At 33.8% G+C, this 22,302-nt stretch overlaps 2 protein-coding genes across 7 annotated transcripts in view; one reads left to right on the forward strand and one right to left on the reverse strand.

Moving 5' to 3' along the window:
- The window catches only part of LOC145246115 (high-affinity choline transporter 1-like), a 145,640-nt gene that overhangs the window by 121,200 nt on the left and 2,138 nt on the right, over positions 1 to 22,302 (reverse strand). The window lies entirely within an intron of this gene.
- LOC145246116 (CTD small phosphatase-like protein 3) overlaps positions 1 to 22,302 on the forward strand; it is a 203,397-nt gene that overhangs the window by 7,959 nt on the left and 173,136 nt on the right. Inside the window, exon 1 of one of the 6 annotated variants that reach the window (XM_080107953.1) lies at positions 1,546 to 1,673. The exons of 4 other annotated variants lie outside the window; for them this stretch is intronic. The gene's annotated coding sequence lies outside the window, so the exon portion shown is untranslated. Of the gene's footprint in view, positions 1 to 1,545; positions 1,674 to 14,411; positions 14,579 to 22,302 lie in introns of those variants that run through there. One more of the 6 variants, XM_080107954.1, reaches the window with a different exon arrangement.

Below are 22,302 nucleotides of genomic sequence, written 5' to 3' on the forward strand. Positions count from 1 at the left end.
TGGAAATTTGACAAATTGGATTACTTAAGGAGATGGCTCATCAAGAATTTGTTTACGTTGGACTTGAAGACGACCATATAATAGTCAGCCAGAAAGCAGGCAAACGGAACAGCGTTCCACAGGTGTGCAGTTCTAAGAAAGAAGCTTTGTTCATAGAATCGACGTTTAGGTTTAGGCACAGATAAAGAGTGGGGGGGGGGAAATTATTGATCGTGGTTTTGGCTAGACGGGTGTTTTTCCTGGAAGTTTGGCAAGGGGGGGGGGGGCGTGGACTGGAGCTCATTGGGTATCTCCTAATAGGAATGAAATAATATAAATAAGACATGACCCCCTTCCCCCCCCCATCTTGGATCTAATTGATATGCATATCATTTAATGAATATTTAATGAGGGGGGGATAGTGGGAGTAAGAGATTGCGAGTGTTCATTTCTTCTTTTTCTCTCACTAATAATTGGATTACCTCATCTTTTTCAATTAAAGTGTGTGATTTCCAATCGTCGCCATGAACTAATCTTTACATATCCAACGATGCTCGGGAATCTTTTTTTATTTTATTTATTTTTTCAATAGAATTTTTAAAAGTTGACTAGGTTCTTGTTTCCAATTGAACCTATAAAAAAAAACACCCACACAGAAAAATTCTTTACGTACCTGTTACGGAACGGAAATGTCATATTCCAAAAATCGTGTAAATTTATCAAGTAGTTTTAAAAAAAAATTTTTTTTTAAAGAAAATCATGTTTAAACGATTTAAAGCGATCACTGTGAAATCAGTAGCATTGGAATGCAAATTTCACAAGTTTTAATTATTGTGGACTTATCTGCCTTTGTTTTTAAGATGGCGACGCGAGACTACCCTTTCTTTAACTTGCTCATAAATTTGATTTTTTTTTAGTTTAAAAATAAAACTATTTGATCAATTTACATGTTTTTTTTTGTTTTTTTTAATATAACATCTTCGTTCCGTGACGAGTACGTACATTATATTTTTTGTTTAAATTTTTGTTTTCTTTGTGTTTGTTAAGCCAGTCGACAGATCGATTTTTTAAATGTCATTTGAAGTAAAAACAATATTACGTACATAATTGTCATGTCCAGTGGTTATTATGTTTTGTTTTTGTAAACTAAAGAATATAAAAATTTACGATTTTTAGCAATTATTATAATAACAAAATCTCGGTAGTCGCCCTTGAATTTTAACACATTTTAAAACCACACGGTGGCTTCCATTTCGCTAATCATAACATTTGATTTTCTTAGTTAAAAAAGATACTTGATCAATTTATGTGATTTCAGTAATATATCTTCATTCCATGATGAGTACGGATTTCATAAAAAATTTGTATTCTTTTTAAAGTCAAATTCTAAATAAGGACTGTTTTTGTAAATTTAATGTAATATATCCAAAAATTACGAAAATTCATTGAGTAAAAATACTGCTGTTGTGTTTTTAATAATAAAAAAAAAGTCCATCGCTATGGTCTTAAAAAAAAAGGTTTGCCATTAAAGTGTCGAAAAGGGAGATAACTATGTCTCCTTGTATTAGCAATGTTCAAGTGTTTACATCTAAGAAAAATGCGATTTCTCCCAATTTTCCGGAAAAATTACTTTTTAACTATATATAATTTTCTACTCCATGTCATTTTTAAATATATTATTTTCGACATGACAAGTAAGTACTGTTTTTGCTTAAAACCACATATTTGAAAAAGATCGATTCTTTCTTAACAAGCACAGTTTTCTTTTAATTATGCTGACGAACCGGATTTAATTATAACGATATCGTTTGGTCATTAAATTATTAATGAAACCAAATTGTTAAGAGTACTTAGGCAGAACGTGCTGGTTTTTAGATAGGATTTTAAAGTCCAATTCAATTTTTATGATATCTTAATTACCTTGTATTAAATTGTTAGGTGAAAGTACTTAGAAAACGCCCCCCCCCCTTCATGTTATGAATGGGTTTCTAAATAACGTTATTAGGTAAATTTTCAGATTAGGTCTACCTACCTCCACAATTGTCTTTTAAAGGACGACTTTATAGGTTTTTGACTATGCTGAATACGAAAATCGCATTGAGATTTTTCAGAAATAAGTAGTTATCGAGATATAAAAAGTTGTATTATGCATTGTATTGTTTGGCGGCCATCTTTTTTACGCGCATGCGCGCACCATAAACAAATCTACTCATCTATGACTGACACTGCACGCGCGTACAAAAGATGGCCGCCAAAGAATACAATGCATAATACAACTTTTTATATCTCGATAACTACTTATTTATGCAAAATTTCAATGTGATTTTCGTATTCAGCATAGTCTATAAAAGGTGTCATTTAAAAGAAAATTCCGTTATTATTTCAGCACGGTCCGTGTACTGCATAAATAATATTTATTAAATATTTAAATATGTATAAACCAATAACTTATTGTTGTTAGAGAGTGAAAAAATAAATATACCACAAATAACTGTTACCAAAGGCAAGATAAGTTACTCTTCTACCTACCTGGATAATTTTTTTGTGTTTTAACTTATTTTAAAGCGTTTATTTACTTTGCAAACAAATTGTTGTCTAGTAGAACGAAAAAGATGGCCGTCTCCTTAAAGCCATGTCGACCCTCGATAATCACTCAAAAATCGTAAATTAAACAAAATACTGGTAGAAAACCATCCAATAAATGACACCATTTTGTACAGAAAATGTAATCTTCTATTAGTATTTTGTTTAAATTTTCGACTTTTCACCGATTATTGAGGGTCAACATGGCTGTATTGAGACCATCCTTTATTTTTTGAATCAACCGATTTGACATTACTTTTGTTTCAAAGTAAATAAACGCTGTAAAATAAGTTAAACTCACAAAACAGTTCTTATTTAGAATACAGTCCTGTATGTGGATGACATGTAATTATTACTTTAATTATTTTTTTAATACACACAGACACTAGTGTTTCATCCTTTCGGGAATCATTAGCGTAGGGTGACACACTTCAAGTCTACACAAACTTTCTGTAAGATCACTGAAATTATTTTGAGTTGATTTTATAAAATTATTTGTAAATAATACGTTCACTTAAAGTTTAAAATGTAACGTCAAGTCTCATTGTGCTCTAAAAAGAAACATTCATTTCGAATATGCCCCTGTCATATCAAAGAACCTACTGTTGATTTTATGAAATTATTTTTTACATAATCAACTTGGATTAAAGTTAAACGCACAAAAGTCAAGTATCATGGTTCAATATATATATTTTATACTTAAAAAGAAACATTCATTTCAAATGTGCCCCTGTCATATCAAAGAACCTACTGTTGATTTTATGAAATTATTTTTACATAATCAACTTGAATTAAAGTTAAACGCAACAAAAGTCAAGTATCATGGTTCAATTGTGCTCTAAAAAGAAACATTCATTTCAAACACATCTGGCTTATGAAAGAATCTACAGTCGATTTTATGGGCTGGGCTTTTCTGCTTGTGTGATGATAAAACTTCTCAAATGCACTTATGGTGTTAGGTTGTATGAAGATGGTAACTTTGGTCAAAATCGGACTTTTATTCTTTAATTCTTTATTCCTCGAGTTGCCCCTGGGCCTTGATAAGTGGTGACTCCTATGTAAAAAAAAAAAAAAAAAAAAAAAAATTTTTTTCGATACTTATCAGAAGTATTCTGATACAAAACCTACATCATAACACTCTCAGACTCATCAAATATCTTTGTGTAAAATTTCGAAGAAATTGGCCCAGCCATATCTGAGTCCATAGGGAACGACCCCCCCCATACAGTTTCTTTTGTACAAGGTGGGGCAGAGCAACTTGCTTATTTAAATTTGATTGATATTCCGAATAAGCAAATTGCTCTTCATCTCCCTGTATGATAGTAGAGATTTGGTTTGACATTAATTCTTGGCTTTTGGCCCAAGATCACAGTGTAGTATCTGTTCTGATGCCATACTTCACTTTTTCTGTCCTCAGTCAGTGGAGGAGAAATCCTTCATGACTGAGACAATTTTAATTTTTGTTCCTATCCAGAGTGCCCTTTTTGGGAGAGCGGAATTTTCCCCACATTAAAAACCCACCTTGCATCTAACTCTGCCCTCGTGGGAAGGCAAGTAAATAGGAACATTCATGCACTTTAAGAATTTTACTTCTGGTCTTTATTTCTTTTTCTTTTTCTTTTTCTTTATCTAATTTTTTCTTTTTCTATTTCTTCATCTATTTCTTTTTCTATTTCTTTTTCTTTATCTATGTTTTTCTTTTTGCTTTTCTTTTTCTTTTTCTAATTTTTTTTTTGTTTTTCTTTATCTATTTCTTTTCTTTCTTTTTCGTTTTTTTTCTTTTCTATTTCTTTATCCGTTTCTTTTTCTATGTCTTCGTCTATTTTTTCTTTTTCTATTTCTTCATCTATTTTTTTTTTCTATTTCTTTTTCTTTATCTATGTTTTTCTTTTTGCTTTTCTTTTTCTATGTTTTTCTTTTTGCTTTTCTTTTTCTAATTTTTTCTTTTTGTTTTTCTTTATCTATTTCTTTTCTTTCTTTTTCTTTTTTTTTCTTTTCTATTTCTTTATCCGTTTCTTTTTCTATGTCTTCGTCTATTTTTTCTTTTTGTTTTTCTTTATCTATTTCGTTTCTTTATTTCTTTTCTATTTCTTTATTTATTTCTTTTTCTTTATTTCTTTTTCTCTATTTCTTTTCTTTCTATTTTTCTTTTCCTTTTCTTTATTTCTTTATCTATTTCTTTATCTTTTTTCTTTTTTTGTTTCTCTTTTGCTTTTCTATTTCTTTATCTTTGTCTTTTTCTTTTTGTTTATCTTCTTTTTTCCTTTTCCTTTTTCTTTTAAGTTAATTTCTATCACTCCCTCCTTCCATCTTTTCCCTCGCCTTCCTCTGTGAACTGAAGCTGCTACCTCAACTGGTCTACATCTACTAACCTTCAAACTCTAATCCATTTTTCTTTCAACGTGACCATACCAACAAAGTCTTCTGTTTTGCACACATCTTGTAATATTGTCCAAATTTAATCTTCCTCTGAGGTCATTAGATCTAAGTTACACATTCATCGTATCAATCTCTTATCATTTCTCTCCATGCAACACATGTCCCCAACTCTAAATGACCAAGTTCCATTTTCATACACCATCAAATTCTGTACACATGCCAAGTAGATTCTTCCATAGCTCAACAATGATAATACTCTGTTATTAATGGCTGAAATTCCTTGAACTTAGTCTCTCAACTCCTCCTGCAATCACACTAGCACCTGCTCCATCCTGTGCTCCAATGCTATCACCAAGGTAACAAAACTTAAGAATCTCAATGGCTTCGTCATCCAGATATACTTACTCCACATCTGAGTTCTTATCCATCTCTGCTGTCTCTTAGACTTCTTGCACAAAAATTAATTTTCTTATCTCTAAGTTTCCAGACTTATTTTCGTATGGTCACTTTTTATTGATAGTACACACATGAAACTCTAGTCCCCTTCAAAGTAATCTCCTCTGGCTGCAATGCACTTGTTGTACCATTCCAACAACTTCTGGAAAGCCCATGGAAGTCCTCTTGTGTGAACGATGACCCTCATCACAGCCCTTTCATCTCCTCAATTGTCTCATAACGATAGCCTCTAAGGTTTTCCTTGAGCTTAGGGAATAACCTAAAGTCAGGGAGCAAGGTCTGGACTATAGGACGGTTGAGGAACTGTCTTGATGCGCATCTTGCTCAAATAGTCTGTGACGAGGATGGGGTTGTGGACTAATGCATTCACGTACATTTTCCGCATCTTTAGTTCCTCACAAATAATTGTGTGCACAGTTCCCACACTGACATCAAAATGTGAACTTATTGTCTCCATAGACACACGATGGTCCTTATGCATGAAATTCTTTATTTGGCCAATCAAATCTGGTGTTCTGCTTTCCTTACTCCTTCCACACCTCCCATCATCCCTTACAGACCCCCTCCCTTCTTTGAATCTTTTATGCTACTTAAAAACTGATGCTCGATTCATGCAAGATGGTCCAAAAGCAGTTTGAAGCATTCCATACGTTTCTGTAGCATTTTGTTTCCAAGATTAAAGCAGAGTTTTATTGCATATCGTTCTTGCAAAGTATCCTCACATCGAGATTGCATTTTTGAAATTCACCAACCACGACAATCGGGCTTTAGTAGAGTGTATTCCAATTCTTGCTGTGACTGTTCTTTTGAACTTGAACTCATAAAAATTGGTCGGTCATCTCATAAGATGTATAGCAATAACATATTTAATTTTCAAGAGTCTGCGACAATTTTAAATGGGTGTACAAAAGAAGTCTGGAAACTTATTGAAGGCACCTCATGACTCCATTTCATATGTTTATTCAAAGTTTACGAGTATCACAGGGCTCTACATTGCGAGTGAAACAGTTGTATTTGCAAGTAGATTTTCAAAGTGTCGACTAAAAATAATGAAACGCTTATCTTTTGGCGGTTGTATTTCTTTCACCGACAATCTTCTAAAGCTCACTATTGAATGAAAAATATCTTTTCAACTTTTTTTTATAAAACGAACAAAGTTAAATTATTTAAACAATAAAGGCTTAATAGAACAATGTACTTTTTTTTAACGAAGACTGTATAAAAAATATTTGAAGAAATCAGAATGTTTATACCTTCAAGTATCAACATAAAATTTATTGTATAAGTATACAATAAATTAACTAATTAGAATTACAATTATTAAAAAAAAAAAAACAGAAAAATCTTTATGATGTGCATACTCGTCACAGAACGAAGATGTCATATTCTAAAAATCATGTGGGTTTAGCTAGTAACTTTTCTATTTGGCTAGTAAACGAAAATATTTAGTTGTCAAAGGTCAAATAAAGATAGTCCTGTATCACAAAAGATTCAATTGCATCTGACCCCACTTTTCCACAAACTGGAGATTTTTTAATTTTTTTTTAAGGAATTTTCTAACACTACAACCATTAATTATTATTTTAATCTTAGTAATATTCATTCTCGGACCTTTATTTTCCATAGCGTTCCTCAAAGTTTTTAATTTAACATGTAAGTCTTCCTTTGTTTTTCACCGCCAAATATTAAATAATCAGTTTACAGCATCTCTTTTCCAGGCAACCTGTACAAAACTCTATTGATAATTTTTCTAAAATACAAATTACAAGCTACGGACTTGGTACAAAACCGTGATGTAGCATTAAAGCCGTCTAAAAAATGTACTGGTAATTTGAACACGACTTTGAGCATTTATGTTGCTTGAACAACCATCACTAACCATTCATTTGCCACGTTTATGCAAGATGCAACAGACAACCTCTTTTGGCACTCTGTCAAAAGCTTTCTCCATATCTAGAAAGACAAGATAGAGGTTCTTATTATTAAGGTACTATTCGTGCATTTATCTCAGGATAAATATAGCACGAGAGGTGCTTTGCCAAGGCATAAAACCAAACTGTATTTCATTTATCCTTACCTGACTTCTTATATTAAGGTAGAAATTTTAGTAATTTAAAGTTTTAAACCTAAAACACTATTAAGTCCATTACATAGGCGAGTGGCTCTTTTTTTTTTAAAGTACAACTATCTTTATGCATCTGTTGCCAAGATCACTGGTTGGATCACTCTATCGCTCCAGAAGGTATCTCACTGCCGATACAATCCTTTATCAGCTATGTCCTAAAATGGAGCACTGTTGCCACATCTGGGCAGGAACTGCTCGGCACCTCCTATCCAGCCTTGATAAAGTTCATAATCGGTTTCAAAACTTAGTAGGTGATGCCCTTTTCTATTCTCTGCAACCTCTTTCTCATAGAAGAGACATTGCAAGCCTGTCTCTGCTCTATTGTTATTTTCAGGGCAAGTGCTCGACTGAACTCTAATCTATGGTTCCTCCCTTGCTAAACTTGGACAAAAACACTCAACTAGTTATTAACTACTTTATACGATTTTTCCCACTCTATCTGTCCCTAAATCTAAATGCTGATTCCATGAACAGAGTTTTTTTCCCCCCATCACTGCCTGTCTGTGGAACATTGTTCTGCTGGCCTGCTTTTTTTTAAATTTTTTTTTAATTTTTACAAGGCCACTTATCAAGGCCCAGGGGCCACTCGAGGATAAGAGTTAAAGAGTGTACATTGGTCAAAAGAACAATATAGTAATCGTTAGAAGTGTAAATTTGGTAAATTGGATTACTTAAGGGGGGATGGCTCATCAAGAACTTGTTTACATTGGACTTGAAGACGACCATATTGTAGTCAGCTGGAAAGCAGGTAAATGGAAGAAAGTTCTGCAGGTGTGCAGTTCTAAGAAAGAAACTTTGTTCATGGAATTTGCGTTTAGGTTTAGGCACAGATAAAGAGTGGGGGAAATTATTGATAGTGTTTACAGCCAGACGAGTGTTTTTCGTGAATGTTTCGTGAACCATAGATCAGAGCTCAGACGAGCACTTGCTATGAAAATAACGATAAAGCAGAGACCGGCTTGCAAAGTCTCTTCTGTGAGAAAGAGGTTGCAGGGAAGAGAAAATGGCATCTCCCATTAGGCTTCGAAGTCTATGCTGAACTCTGTCAAAGCAGGATAGGGTGTTTCTAGCAGCTCCTGCCCAGATATGACAGCAATACTCCATCCTTGGACGTACCTGACTCTTATATAGGTAGAGAATTACATCAGCAGGTAGATATCTACTGGATCGATAGAAGGATCCCATCATTTTTCCAGCGACCTTGGCAACGAATTTGATGTACGTGTTTCATTTTAGATCAGGAGTGAAGGCCAAGCTCAGAAGCTTGTCAAAGCTTCCTGGTTGAATACAACCTAGCCTTCAAGTCCAATGTAAACAAGTTCTTGTTGAACCATCCCCATAAATAAACAAATTCCACCCAATCTACACCATTAACGATTACTACACTATCAACTTACATTCGTTAACCCTTATCCTCGAGTGGCCTTCGGGCCTTGATAAGTAGTAACTCCTAAGTAAAAAAAAAAAAAAAAAGATACACAAAATTATTGTGTACAACAAATTTAAAATGTACAAACATCACAAATCAAATTGCCAATCATCATAAATATTTAGCTAATTTGGAGAAACCTGAAAAAAAAAAGAAGAAAAATGTATAAATAACACAAGAGAAAGAATTGTACTTTTTTTTTATGGCAATCGCTTCGGACAAGGCATGAAGCCATTTGATATAAGGATCTTTACAAAAACAGAAGAAAACAATATTTTAATGGCAAAAACTAGCCAATGATCATCATATTCTTTTACTCCATCTCAAGATTAATTGTCGGACAGTGTCCGAAGCATCCCTTAAGTTTAGGAGAAAATAAAAATTATAAAAAAGAAAAAGTAAGTCTTTGAATTTCAACAAAGTTTTGCACTATATATATATATATATATATATATATATATATATATATATATGCACACACATTTTGTATAGTTTACATAGATTTTAATGGAAATCAGATTCCAGAGCACAAATAAGCTCAATATTCAAACCTTCAAATAGTTATTTCAAAATTTGTAATAAGATTTGCTATAAATAAAATACCAAATCAGTTATGTCACACTGACAGTAAAAAATCACAGTATGACATGGCATTTTCTGTCATTATATATATCATACATACACGCGCACACACACACACATATATATATATCTTACACACACACACCCACACACATACATATATATATATATCTTACACACACACACACACACATATATATATCTTACACACACACACACATATATATCTTACACACACACACACACATACATATATATACATACACACACACACATACATATATATACATACACACACACACACACACATACATATATATACATACATACACACACACACCCACACACACACACACACATCTATAAAAGTGAAAATGTCTGTCTGTGTACACTTCCCTACCAAAAAACTAAATTTTCGGTTTACAGACTCGAGATTTGACATAAGGAGTATTGAGATTTGGGAAAATCGTTTTAATCAGTTTTCGGACAGAAATTTGGCTGTCAAGGGGTCAAAGTTCAACGATTTGACCTTTAAGAACTCTACCAAACTCCTCCGCCAATTTTGTGTCTAAAAACTTGAAATTTTAGATATACGTTCCTTGAACATGGATCTAACTTTATAATTTGATTTTTTGCTCAAAACAATAAATGTTAAGAGGTCATAATTGGGGTTAAAGTTTTAAAAAATTGACCTCTGTGGTCTCTACTAAATTACTCAGCCAATTTTTGGTCCAAACATTTGAAATTTTACATAAAGTGTATTCAGACATAGGGCAAGCTTTTTAATCATTTTTTGCTGAAAATTTAGCTTCCAAGGGGTCAAAGTTCGAGAGATTTTACCTTTGCAATCTCTAGCAATCTATTTTTAATCAGTTTTTGTGCAAACATTTGGCTGGCAAGAGGTCAAAGTTGAAAGAATTGACCTTTGCAGACACTACCAAACTCCTCCGCCAATTTTGGGTCTAAACACTTTAAATTTTAGATGTAAGCTACTTGGACATGAATCAAACATTTTAATTTAATTTGAATCCAAAACAATACATTCTTGATGGGTCAAAATTGGGGTTAAAGTTTTAAAAATTTGACGTCTGTGGTCTTTATCAACTTTTCTCCATGGTACTTAAGGAAGCCTATTATATAAAAAGACATTACCGTACATATCCACAGTTTTTAATATATACATGTATGCAAATAAAGTTGTGAACGGTACATAGGGCCCGAGCAAAGCCAGGTGGAACTGCTAGTATATATATATATATATATATATATTTACCAGTGGTGAAAAAACCGGACTAGAGTGCTCAATGTGTAGCCAGAGCAGTATATAGGAAATTTATTACTGTGAGTCCAGAATGAGTTTACATATTGTTTCAGCTAGAGGAAAATCCTCAAAAAGAAGAGGAAATATCCAACTAGCATCGTCAGAATTCATAGATGGATCCATCTATGAATTCTGACGATGCTAGTTGGATATTTCCTCTTCTTTTTGAGGATTTTCCTCTAGCTGAAACAATATGTAAACTCATTCTGGACTCACAGTAATAAATTTCATATATATATATATATATATATATATATATATATATATATATATATATATATATATATATATATATATATATATATATATATATTAGTGTTGGGATGATTAATCCGAATTAGGAATCGGTAAAATCATAACTTTTTGGAGTATCGGAATCGGAAAAATCTGTGTCTATTTTCCGATGCCAAAAACGATTCCTTTATCTTTTTTTGTTTGATTTTGGTTCAAGAAAAATCTTCCACTGTTGGTAGTAACAAAAAAATGATAAATATTTATTGGTTTAAATTTTCAGTAAAATTCAAATCGATAAATCACTTCCTTACAAGTGTGTTCTTACATTTGAAAAAATATATGTGCACATTAGAAGTTGTGTTTTTATTGTAATCTGGGCAAAATAACCATTTTATGGTTCTTTATTTAGAGATTTATTAAGAATTGGAATCAGTAATTTTATCAGAATTGGGAATTGTATTGGAATCGAGGGGAAAAATATTGAAATTGTCCCATTACTAATATATATATATATATATATATATATATATATATATATATATATATATATATATAAAATAAAAATTACAATTTAAATTTACCAAAATGATCCAAGATGGTAAAATTAAAGTATATTATAAATATTAAAGAATTAATATTTATAAAGTTATCTCAGCCAGATGTAAAAGCTCGATAAAACCAAATAGGAGATAGAGCTTATAATACGAGCAAACAGTTAATAAAACATGTTAAAAAACACTTTGAAATGAGTTAAAAACATATTTAATCTGAAAAGGAAACACTAGATAAATGGATAGTCCTTAATCCGCGAGTTTCGGAGAAATACTTTTCTTCTCATCAGAGGGTAGGAATTTGCAAAATGCGGGATCGGATTTTGCATGCAAAAGTATTTGATGAAACAACAAGTAAGTCAAAGATCTTACTTGATAACAAAAAAAAAATATATATATATATATATATATATATATATACACCACACATATATATATATCACATGCACACATAAATTCATATTACATACACACACACATATATACATATCACATACACACACAGTGCCACAGGGCTTATGAATAAGAACCTGAAGTCCTACTTAACTAATATTCCTGGTGAACCAAGTGCAAAAGAGATCCAGACAATTGCACTTAAGGGAACAACTAGGATACTAAAAAGAGGTCTCGGTTGGTTTCAATAAAAAGCAGGGCAATGTTGGCAGCTGGTTTGGCTGCCCCATACCCAGCATTACAATCTTCAAAGGAAGGAAAAAAAAAAAAAATACCACATGCACACAAACATATACGAGGTGCCTTCAATAATTTTCCAGGCTTTTTTCGTATGGGCACTTTTATTGATAATACACACGTGAAACTCTAGTCCTCTTCGAAGTAATCTCCTCCTGCTGCAATGCACTTATTGTACAGTTTCAACAACTTCTGGAATGCCTCATGGAAGTCCTGTGTGAGCTTGCACATGCCCCTCGTCACAGTCTCTTTCATTTCCTCAATTGTCCCATAACGACAGCTTGTTAGGCTTTCCTTGAGCTTAGGGAATAATCAAGTCACAGGAAGCAAAGTCTGGACTATAGGGAGGGTGAGGAACTGTCTTGATGCTCATCTTCGTCAAATAGTCTGTAACAAGGATGGAGTTGTGGACTTGGTGCATTGGCGCAAATCTTCCGCATCTTCAGTTCCTTGCAAATAATTGTGTGCACAGTTCCCACACTGACATCAAACTGTGCACTTATTGTCTCTATAGACACAACGTTTTTTTTTTTTCCGTAAAATTCTTTATTTGGCCAATCAACTCTGGTGTTCTGACTTCCGTACTCCTCCCACACCTCTCATCATCCCTCACAGACTTCTCGTTTTCTTTGAATCTCTTACACTATTCAGAAACGTATGCCCAATTCATGCAAGATGGTCCAAAAGCAGTCTGAAGCATTCCATATGTTTCTGTGGCATTTTTTCAAAGTTTAAAACAGAATATTATTGAATATCGTTCTTTTAAATTGTCCTCATGTTCAGATTGCATTTCTGAAATTCACCAACTGTGACAATCAGGCTTTAGTAGGATGTATTCCAATTCCTGCTGTAGCTGTTCATTTGAACCTGAAATCATAAAAATTGGCCAGTCATCTCATAAGATGTATAGCAATAACATAGTGAATTTTCAAGAGTTTATGACAATGTTAAATGCCTGTACAAAAACGTCTGGAAATCTATTTAAGGGAACTCATCTATATCAAACACACACACACACACACACACACACACACACACACACACACACACACACACACACACACACACACACACACTCCTATTTACAATGCCTCCCCACGGGACAGAGTTAGACACCAGGGTCGTTTTTTAACGTGGAGAAAAGGAACAAAAACAAAAATTGTCTCAGTCGTGAAGGATTTCTCCTCCACTGACAGAGAACAAAAAATTGAAGTGCAGCATCTGAAGAAAAATACTACACTTTGATCTTGTCCCGAAGGCCAATGTTACACACACACACACACACACACACACACACACACACACACACACACACACACACACACACACACACACACACACACACACAGATATTTATATTACATACACTTAATATTACACTCACACACACACACACACATATAATAATAATATGTCAATCACACAGGATTATACACACGCATACAAAGTTACAAATACTATAGATTTTTTTTTTCGCTGTATCAGTGATACAGCGAAAAATATCACACACAACACAGTGTATCACACACAACTCATATATATTAAACACACATTAGGTTACCAAAAATGTACTTTGTTTTGAGTATGAAAAACTTGCCATTTTTACCAAAATGCAAACAAAAAAAAAAATTTAAAAAATAACTTTGTCATTTATTAATTTTCCCCTTGAAATTTGTTCAGAAATAAAAAATATCCCTTTTTTTTATTTTTTTTATTTTTTCCCCCTGTTAGTCCGTCTGTAAATCACACCCTTCTCCCGCCTCCTTTTTTGTTTTTATTTTTATTTACCCGTCTGAAACTTTTTTTTTTTTTTTTTTTTGGTTGCCTTGGTGAACAGTTTGTATATGATGTGTCAGGTTTTTTTTTCTCTCTCCTCCTCTCTCATTTCATTCTCAACAGTCAGCTTTTAGGAAAGCCCCCTCTCTACCCCCTCCCCCCCAGCCCCCATTCTCTTTTAAAACACACTTATCCACTACTACTACTACCGTTACTGATATCATAACTTCTTTTTCGTCGTCTTCTTCCACATTGCCTTTGCTGCTGCTCCAGTCTTTATTAGTTAGGTTGGTAGAGCTAACCCACATATTACATATGCAGCCTCACAGTCACGACCTCCGCCAAGCAGGCCTGTTCAAGAAGTCTCGTTTATCTGCTGACGTCACAACTGTTGGTAACAAATCACGCCTGAGCAGATAAACAAGACGCTTCCTAAAGAACGCGTACACACTACATGTAGGAATGTGATAGTGGTAATGTTTCTCTTAAATTATTTGATCTTTGAGCAATTGTTTGGTATTTATCAAAAGTATATTGCTTGTTTTGATGGTATATCGGCCTTGCTTGACTGTGTGAATGTTAAAAAAAAAAATTGTTTTCTCAATTAAAATTATAAACAAATTTTTAGTTTTTAAAATACACGAGACAACAAAATGTTTATTGACTTTTAACACAGAAACAACTTTTTTGTTTTTTAAATTGTTTTTATTTTTAATATTGAATAAAGTTCATTTTTTTTTTTTTTGATAAATCGTGTTTCTGATTTTTCTATTTTTGAATGCATTTTTAAAAGTTTTCTAATGTATTGAAAAAAAAAACAACAACAAAAAAAAAAACAAGAAATTATCATTCAATATCAACAGTCTGTTCAGTTTACCTTGTTTGCTTACCCCGTACATGACATCATTTTTCAGGCCTGCTTTACGGAGGTCGGCCGTCCATACAGAAAAACATAAAGCGCCTTCTCTCCAACCAACTTCCTCTTACTACTACTCTCCTACTCTCATTACTACTACAGCTGCTAAACTGCCCACTCGCACTTTCAATAGGATTTGGTACACAAGAGCACAACTACTTCCTGTCCTTTTTTTTTTATATTTTATTTTATTCCATTAAATTATTTTCTTTCTATATCATTATAACTGCTGTATTTTCTGACAAGATATTATGTAATTTACGCTTTTTCGTGCTGCTTCTTCTTCCCGCCAACTACGATAGGCTTTACAGTTTCACCGTTATTGATAGTTGAGCTGTGCTTTCTAGAGGTTGCTCCTCATCTCCCAGATATTTCTGGAAAGAAGAGCAACAATACTTAACTTTTCTAAGCAAATGACGATAAAAAAAAAAAAAAAGTAGGCTGACTTTTTGTAGTCCAAAATAGCAAGTCGGGCAGCGGGCACTTTCTTCATCTGCCGTCTGAAATTACTTTAGGAAAAAAACTTTCGCTCTATCGCCATAATGAGGCGTTTTGTTTATTTTAGTTTGCGGTTTTAATATATATATATATATATATATATATATATATATATATATATATATATATATATATATATATATATATATGTTATTTCCCATCTGGTGGCAAAAATGCACTTATATATATATAGTGGAAATGGTAATTAATAAAAACTGAAGAAAGGGCTCAATACTGTTGTAGAGCAAATATGCGTTTTATTTTTTATTACCGTATCTTTCTGTTAAGTTACATTATTGTTTCAGCTACCTGTCTGTTTTTTTTTGCCGTCTGTAGCATCCTCAGACTTTTACAGGTCTGAGGATGCTACAGACAGCCAAAAAAAAAAAACGGCCAAGTAGCTGAAACAATAATGTAACTTAATAAAAATAAAACGTGTGTATATATATATATATATATATATATATATATATATATATATATATATATATATATAAACTATCTCTACTTTTATATAAAAGGAATTTTATGTGTGAGAGTTTGTTCTCTATGGACCCCGAAACGACTGGGTTGATTTTTATAAAATTTCACACAAATGTACTTTATGTATCTGGCAGTGTTCTTACATAGGTTTTCTAGTGGAATGTCTTTGATAAGTATCGGTAATCGAAAAAATCCAATGAAAGAAGATGATTTTGAACAAAGTTAACAACTTTTATAGCCTAATATCACAAATGTATTTGTGAAGTTTTATTACCACACAAGCAGAAAGGATCGGCATATAAAATCAACAGTAGGTTCCTTGATATAACAGGGGCGCGCTCGAAATGAATTTTTTTCTGTTTAGAGCACAATTAAAGCATAATACTTGATTTTTGCATTTTAAACTTTAATTCAAGCCATTATATACAAAAAATAATTTATAAAATCAGCCGTAGATTCTCTACAGTGCAATGTAGACTACAATGCATTATCAACTAAGTCACTGCAAGGGCTTTAACTCCTGATGCAGGTAATCAATCGATTCTACCGATTTTGACGACAGTAAAAATATGGAAGTGTAAAACATTCGTTGATCATCATTTAATCGAGGGCAATGTCAGGTCTCTCTACTAATGTATATATATATATATATATATATATATATATATATATATATATATATATATAAAGGGATGTTCCAAAAGTAATGTCTCCTATTTTTTATTCTGCCCAAATGGATCAGAGGGAATTGTAAAATGCATTGTTATGATGACTTATGCATTCATGATCTGAAAGTTTCGTCTCTCTATTGCAGATATTGATGGTGTGAGACTCTAAAGTTACCTGTCATGGATGTGTGTCAGAAGCAGAGAAGCGTCATTGAATTCCTGGAAAAAGTTAGTTGAGAATGGTGGTGACTTTCTAGAAAAATAAATTCCAGAACACAAATGGTCATTTGTTTCGATGGAACTATTGCCATCTTTGTAGCTCTTCAACTTTTTGAGTTAAAAATAAATGGGTTTTACTTTTGGAACAAACGTACGTTGAGGGAGCGCAATGCAGCAAGTTTGTTGAACATTTCATTGGAATGTTCGTACAACAAGCTCTGAATTAAAATTACAGTGATGAGACAGGGTCTAGAGTTTGGTCAACAGTGTGGGACTTATTAGATTCACCTTCACCTGCCTCGTGGCAGTGGCCGTTGGGACGCTACAGATGACGTGTCAACCAGTCATTTCGATCCTTCCCCGTCCTCCACACGTTTGACCGCCTCGCTCAGCTTCAATCTAAAATTATTTTGTGCCTCCTGATTGCGGTGTGAAAATCTTCACAAGGACCAATGGCTTGCCGTATTCTTTGATCTTCTCATTGGTCATGTTGTCTTTGTAAGAGATGCCAAGCAGTCTTCTGAAGCATCTCATTTCTGAGGCCTGAAACCTCTTGCTGCTGTAAGGGTCCATGTTTCACAACATTTTGGACCCTGATACGCTCGTTTGCATATACCCGTTAAATTTTCATAAGTGAGGAAAGTGTACTTAAGTGTATTTAAGCCGCTTCTCTTTTTGTTAAGAGAATCTAAATACTTAAAGATGAATGATATGAAATACTGAATGATGCGAAATACTCTTGCCGCATCTAGGGAGGTGCCGCTCAGAGCAATCTCTCTTGCCTTGTGGCCCTGTCGGTGGGGCATTAGAATACGCTGACTGCCCCCCCTGCAGAGGGTAAAAGTCCCTCGATGGGGGTCCTGGATATGACCTTAAACTATATCCAGTGCTGAGGCCCCAGCTTGTGGGCTTTGGGGAGTGTGGAGCCACCCTTTAATTACCATTGCTCCCAGGTCCACTCTGACCCGGAGTGGTTGTACCTGTTAGGGGCCCAACTATGGGTTAAATAGAAACCGACGTGAAAACAACAAATATATTCTATTAAAAAAAATCTTTGGATTCGGCATTAAATAACCCGAAAAGGGTTGATATGCCGTAAAACAACCAACCAACCAACCAACTCTCTTGCCTTGACAGAGTACAGAATCAAGTTTGAAATCTAGTGGGCAGATAATCTCTTCTCTTTTCCAACATCTCCTTTCTCACAGAAGGGATGTTACGTTTTTTTTTTTTGCTTTATCATTATTTTCATTGTAGGTGCTCCAATCTTTAGTCCCCCCCCCCCTGTGTGATGTGGTAGTTGCATTTTATCTAGCCATGGGATGATTCCAGTATTTTTCCTGATTCCGATACAATTACGAATTCCATGCTAAATTCCCAATTCCGATACAATTTCCGATTCCGATTCTTTATAAATCTCTAAATATTTAACTATAGAGTTGTTATTTTCCCCGATTTCTGTAAAAAAACACCTGCTAAATATGCAGATATTTTCCTAAATGTAAAATTACACGTGTGTAGGATGATCTATAGATTTTAGCTTTGCTGGTATTTTAAAATCGATCAATATTTATTATTTTATCATTATTACCAGCAATGGAAGATTTTGCTTTAAACAAAATCAAATGAAAAAAACGACAATTAAAAGAATCATTTTGGCATCGGAAAATAGGCACCAATTTTTTCGATTCTGATACCCCCCCCCCAATTTATTTATTTATTATTTATTTTTTTCCCAATTCCCGATTCTGACTCCGATTAATCGTCCCAACACTAATTTTAGCATGAACCTAACATTGTTTATGAACGTTTCGCAAAGAAATAAAGGAAAGAAATTCAACAATTTTTTTTTTTTTATTTCTCCCAGTTGTAAGAAAACGCATTTATAACCAGTTATTTTTACACCAAGTCACCTGACACATATTTCTTATGTCAGCGACAATATGGTCACATTCAGGCTTTTCCCCTCGGGGTCAATTAACACTTCCTTAGTCTGTAACTATAACCAGTTATTATGTCTGTAATTCGCTCCACTTATGTTCGTTCGGAAATCTTGTTAAAAGTTTGGTGGTTAAATGAGTCCCGCATCTTGTTTAAAAGTTCCTGTTGTGCTGCCATCTGGTTAAAAAAAAAACAAAAAAACTCTGACATGTTGACACATGCTTAAATATCTCTCTCTCCCCTCACACGCTTTGTTTTTCCTCTTCCTCTGATCCAGCCATGACATCACGCTCGTGCCATGGCTTGGTCATTTGTATACATGTCAGTAGCTTCGTCACACTTGTAACATGTTCATAGCAAAGACTCATCTAGCGTCAATTGTTATATTGTTGTATCATAAGGGATATGACTGTGTTTGTTATATTATATATTTATGTTGTATCATAAAGCGAATCGTGTGTGAGTGACATGTATTTTCAGAACCTACCTCTGCTTCTTCGATGTTGGACCATCTGGAATTTCTCGTCCTGGAGGGAGACTTGATACCTGTTTTTGGATGAAGATTCAATCACTCCAAGACAAGAAATTAGTTCTATAGTTTATTTCACTTTTCCCAGATGTCCTGCAGAAGGTGGAAAGTGAAATCGGCCTGTGTGGGTTCTTCTTCTACACACGTCAGCGTTCGCCCCCCCCCCCCCCAGTGAAGAGGAAGCCGTCCGTTCTCTTCTGTGTCCAAATCAAATCTCAACGATTAAGCTAACCTGATCACATGACTCACACGCAATCAAATCAGCTGATCTTTTACTTCCGGTCAACGTGTCTACACTATAATTCACCTCTTCCCCCCCCCTCTCTCTCTCTCTCTCTCTCTCTCTCTCTCTCTCTCTCTCTCTCCATTCTCTAACACAATCACCGCAAAGAATTTTCCTGTTGTTCATCTGTGTATCTAAAATTATGCAACAGAGCCGCTAACATTGGCAGCAGCCGCGTAAAGATATGCAAATGACTAAGCCGACTGCGCAAAGTTACGTCACAACAGCTGTTCAGAGGAGTGGTGTTCGAGACGTGCCAAGAGAAGCACGTGTTGGAGACATGTGGGTGACGTCACAGAAGAGACGAAAAGTTGCACGCGGCCAGAGAAGAAATGAACTGTTTAAATATTTAGAAAAAAATGCGGTGTTGGAAATACTTTGTTAAAAAAAAAAAAGAAAAAAACAAGTCAAGTTTTTTTTCTTTGCGATGAAGTCTACAATGTGTTGGGTCTGTTAAAATGTAACAACACTGTTAAAAAAAGTGCATAATGTTTCAGTTAAACTGAACTATCATTAACAAAGTTTCCTTCCAAAAACTTCCCATCTGTAGAATATGATACTGTGGAGCTTCTTCTCAACCGAGTACAACATGGTTGTTTTTAAATCCAATGTTTACAAATTCTTATTGAGACACCAACTTTGATAATCAGATTTTGACACATTTACTTAACGTTTCTAGTCCTCTCAAAGGTGTTAAGCATCGCCAACTGATAAGCTCTTTAATCTTTATACTCGAATAGCCTTTGAGCCTTGATTTGAGTTTGTGGGCGAAAGCGGCCCTTAGAGTTTTTCCGTGTATTATTTTTAAAGTGCTATATATAGTTTTGTACCATTAAAAAGTTATATATAGTGATTTAAAGGTTATGAGGGTTTTTTGAAACATGAAAACAATGTTACTTTTTTTTTAAATATTTTATTTTTTATATTTCAAGCGATCCTCCACTCTTGGTCAGTATTAAAATATAAAAAGTATTAATATTAAATACAAAAATTAACATCGTTTTCATGCTTCAAAAACCCCTCATAACCTTTAAATCACTATCCTAGAAGCATACGTGGACTTTAAACATTATATAAAATCAGAACTTTCGGAGGTGTCAGAATTGATATCGAAGTCAGAAAAAAATTGTGTCACTTATCCGATGCCAAAAACAATTTTTTTATTTGTCTTTTTTATTTTGTTTAAAGCAAAATCTTCCATTGCTGGATGTAATGATGAAATAATAAATATTTTTTGATTTTAAACTAAAACTAAAATCTACAGATCATTTCCAACAAGTGACACGTTAGTATAAACGCAAATAAAAATGGCCTTTGAAAGTAAATAGTAAAAAAAAAAAAAAAAAGTCTTCTTCTTTTGCACAAGGTTTAGTCATAACCTGAAAGTTAATTTTTTTTTTTTTAATATTATTTGTTTTCTTTGGACTACTGTTCTCATCTTGAGTGCCATTTTTACAACGTTTCGGTCGATGTATCTTCTCCGGCCTTTTTAAGGTGTATCTTGTCAAACTTGGGAATCTGTCTGTAGGACTCGGAAAATCTTTCTGTCGAACTCGGGAATCTGAACAGAATTTCGAATTCATTTAATCCATGGGGTAGTAGCATGCCCTTGATCCATCATCCACGAACTGCAAAGACTCATGGCGTAATAGATAGAGTACTTGATAATTCAGTTCTAAGTTACGTTCTTCTGGGGGGTGGGGTGGGGGCGGGGTACTATTACGAATTATTTAGAACTTCTGACGGAACGAGAGCATGTTACTCCCCGTGGATTAAATAAAGGGCTCCCCCGTTTCAAATTCGGTGCAGATTTATGAGCTCGACAGAAATATTCCCGAGTTTGACAAGGTACACCTGAAGAAGGTTGGCTGTTACATCGAAACATTGTGAAAATAACACTCAAGATGAGAACAATAGTTCGTATAACCTAGATAATACGAATTAATTGTAATTGTTTTCCTTTTTTCTTTCTTTCTTTATATTTAGTCATAACCTGAAAGTTAATTTTTAATATTATAATATTATTTGTTTTCTTTGGACTACTGTTCTCATCTTGAGTGTCATTTTGACATTTCAATCACTTTAATCTCTGACCTTCATGTATATCCTGTCGAACTCAGAAACTTGTACAAGATTTTGAATGCAACCCTTCATTTGTCCCCCGACAAAGGGAGGGTGGACCTGTAAATTCACCCTTGTCTGTTTGTCCGTTCGTCTGTTCACACTTTTCTCAATAACTACACCTTGGAATTTTTTTAAATTTTACACAAACATTAAACATGATATGAGTAAAAAAAAAAGTAACAGTAGATTTTCCGGAAAAACTCCAGTTGCCCATCTAGGGGTGCCTTTCGGTTAAAATGGCTAAAATTGACACTTTTGTGCTTATTAAAAAAAAATTGATGCCTTGGATTTTTATAAAATTTTCTGAAAAGTTGTAACTAACTGATTTCTATATAATTTTCTTTGTCTATACTTTGCGATAATTCTTGGGTGTGCCCAGGTGCTCTTTTAGGACTAATAATAAAAACACTCCATTTTTGGGACTATTTTACCATATTTGTCCAAAAAAGTTTCTGTGTATGTCTATTTAGCAGTTTTGCATAGTGTTGAACTCAAATTTAAATATGTTAAGGCTTTGGGGCCTTTTGAGGCTAAAT

The sequence above is a fragment of the Euprymna scolopes genome, chromosome 23 (genome assembly GCF_053919585.1).
Source record: "Euprymna scolopes isolate OS-2025 chromosome 23, ASM5391958v1, whole genome shotgun sequence".
Lineage (NCBI taxonomy): Eukaryota > Metazoa > Mollusca > Cephalopoda > Sepiida > Sepiolidae > Euprymna > Euprymna scolopes.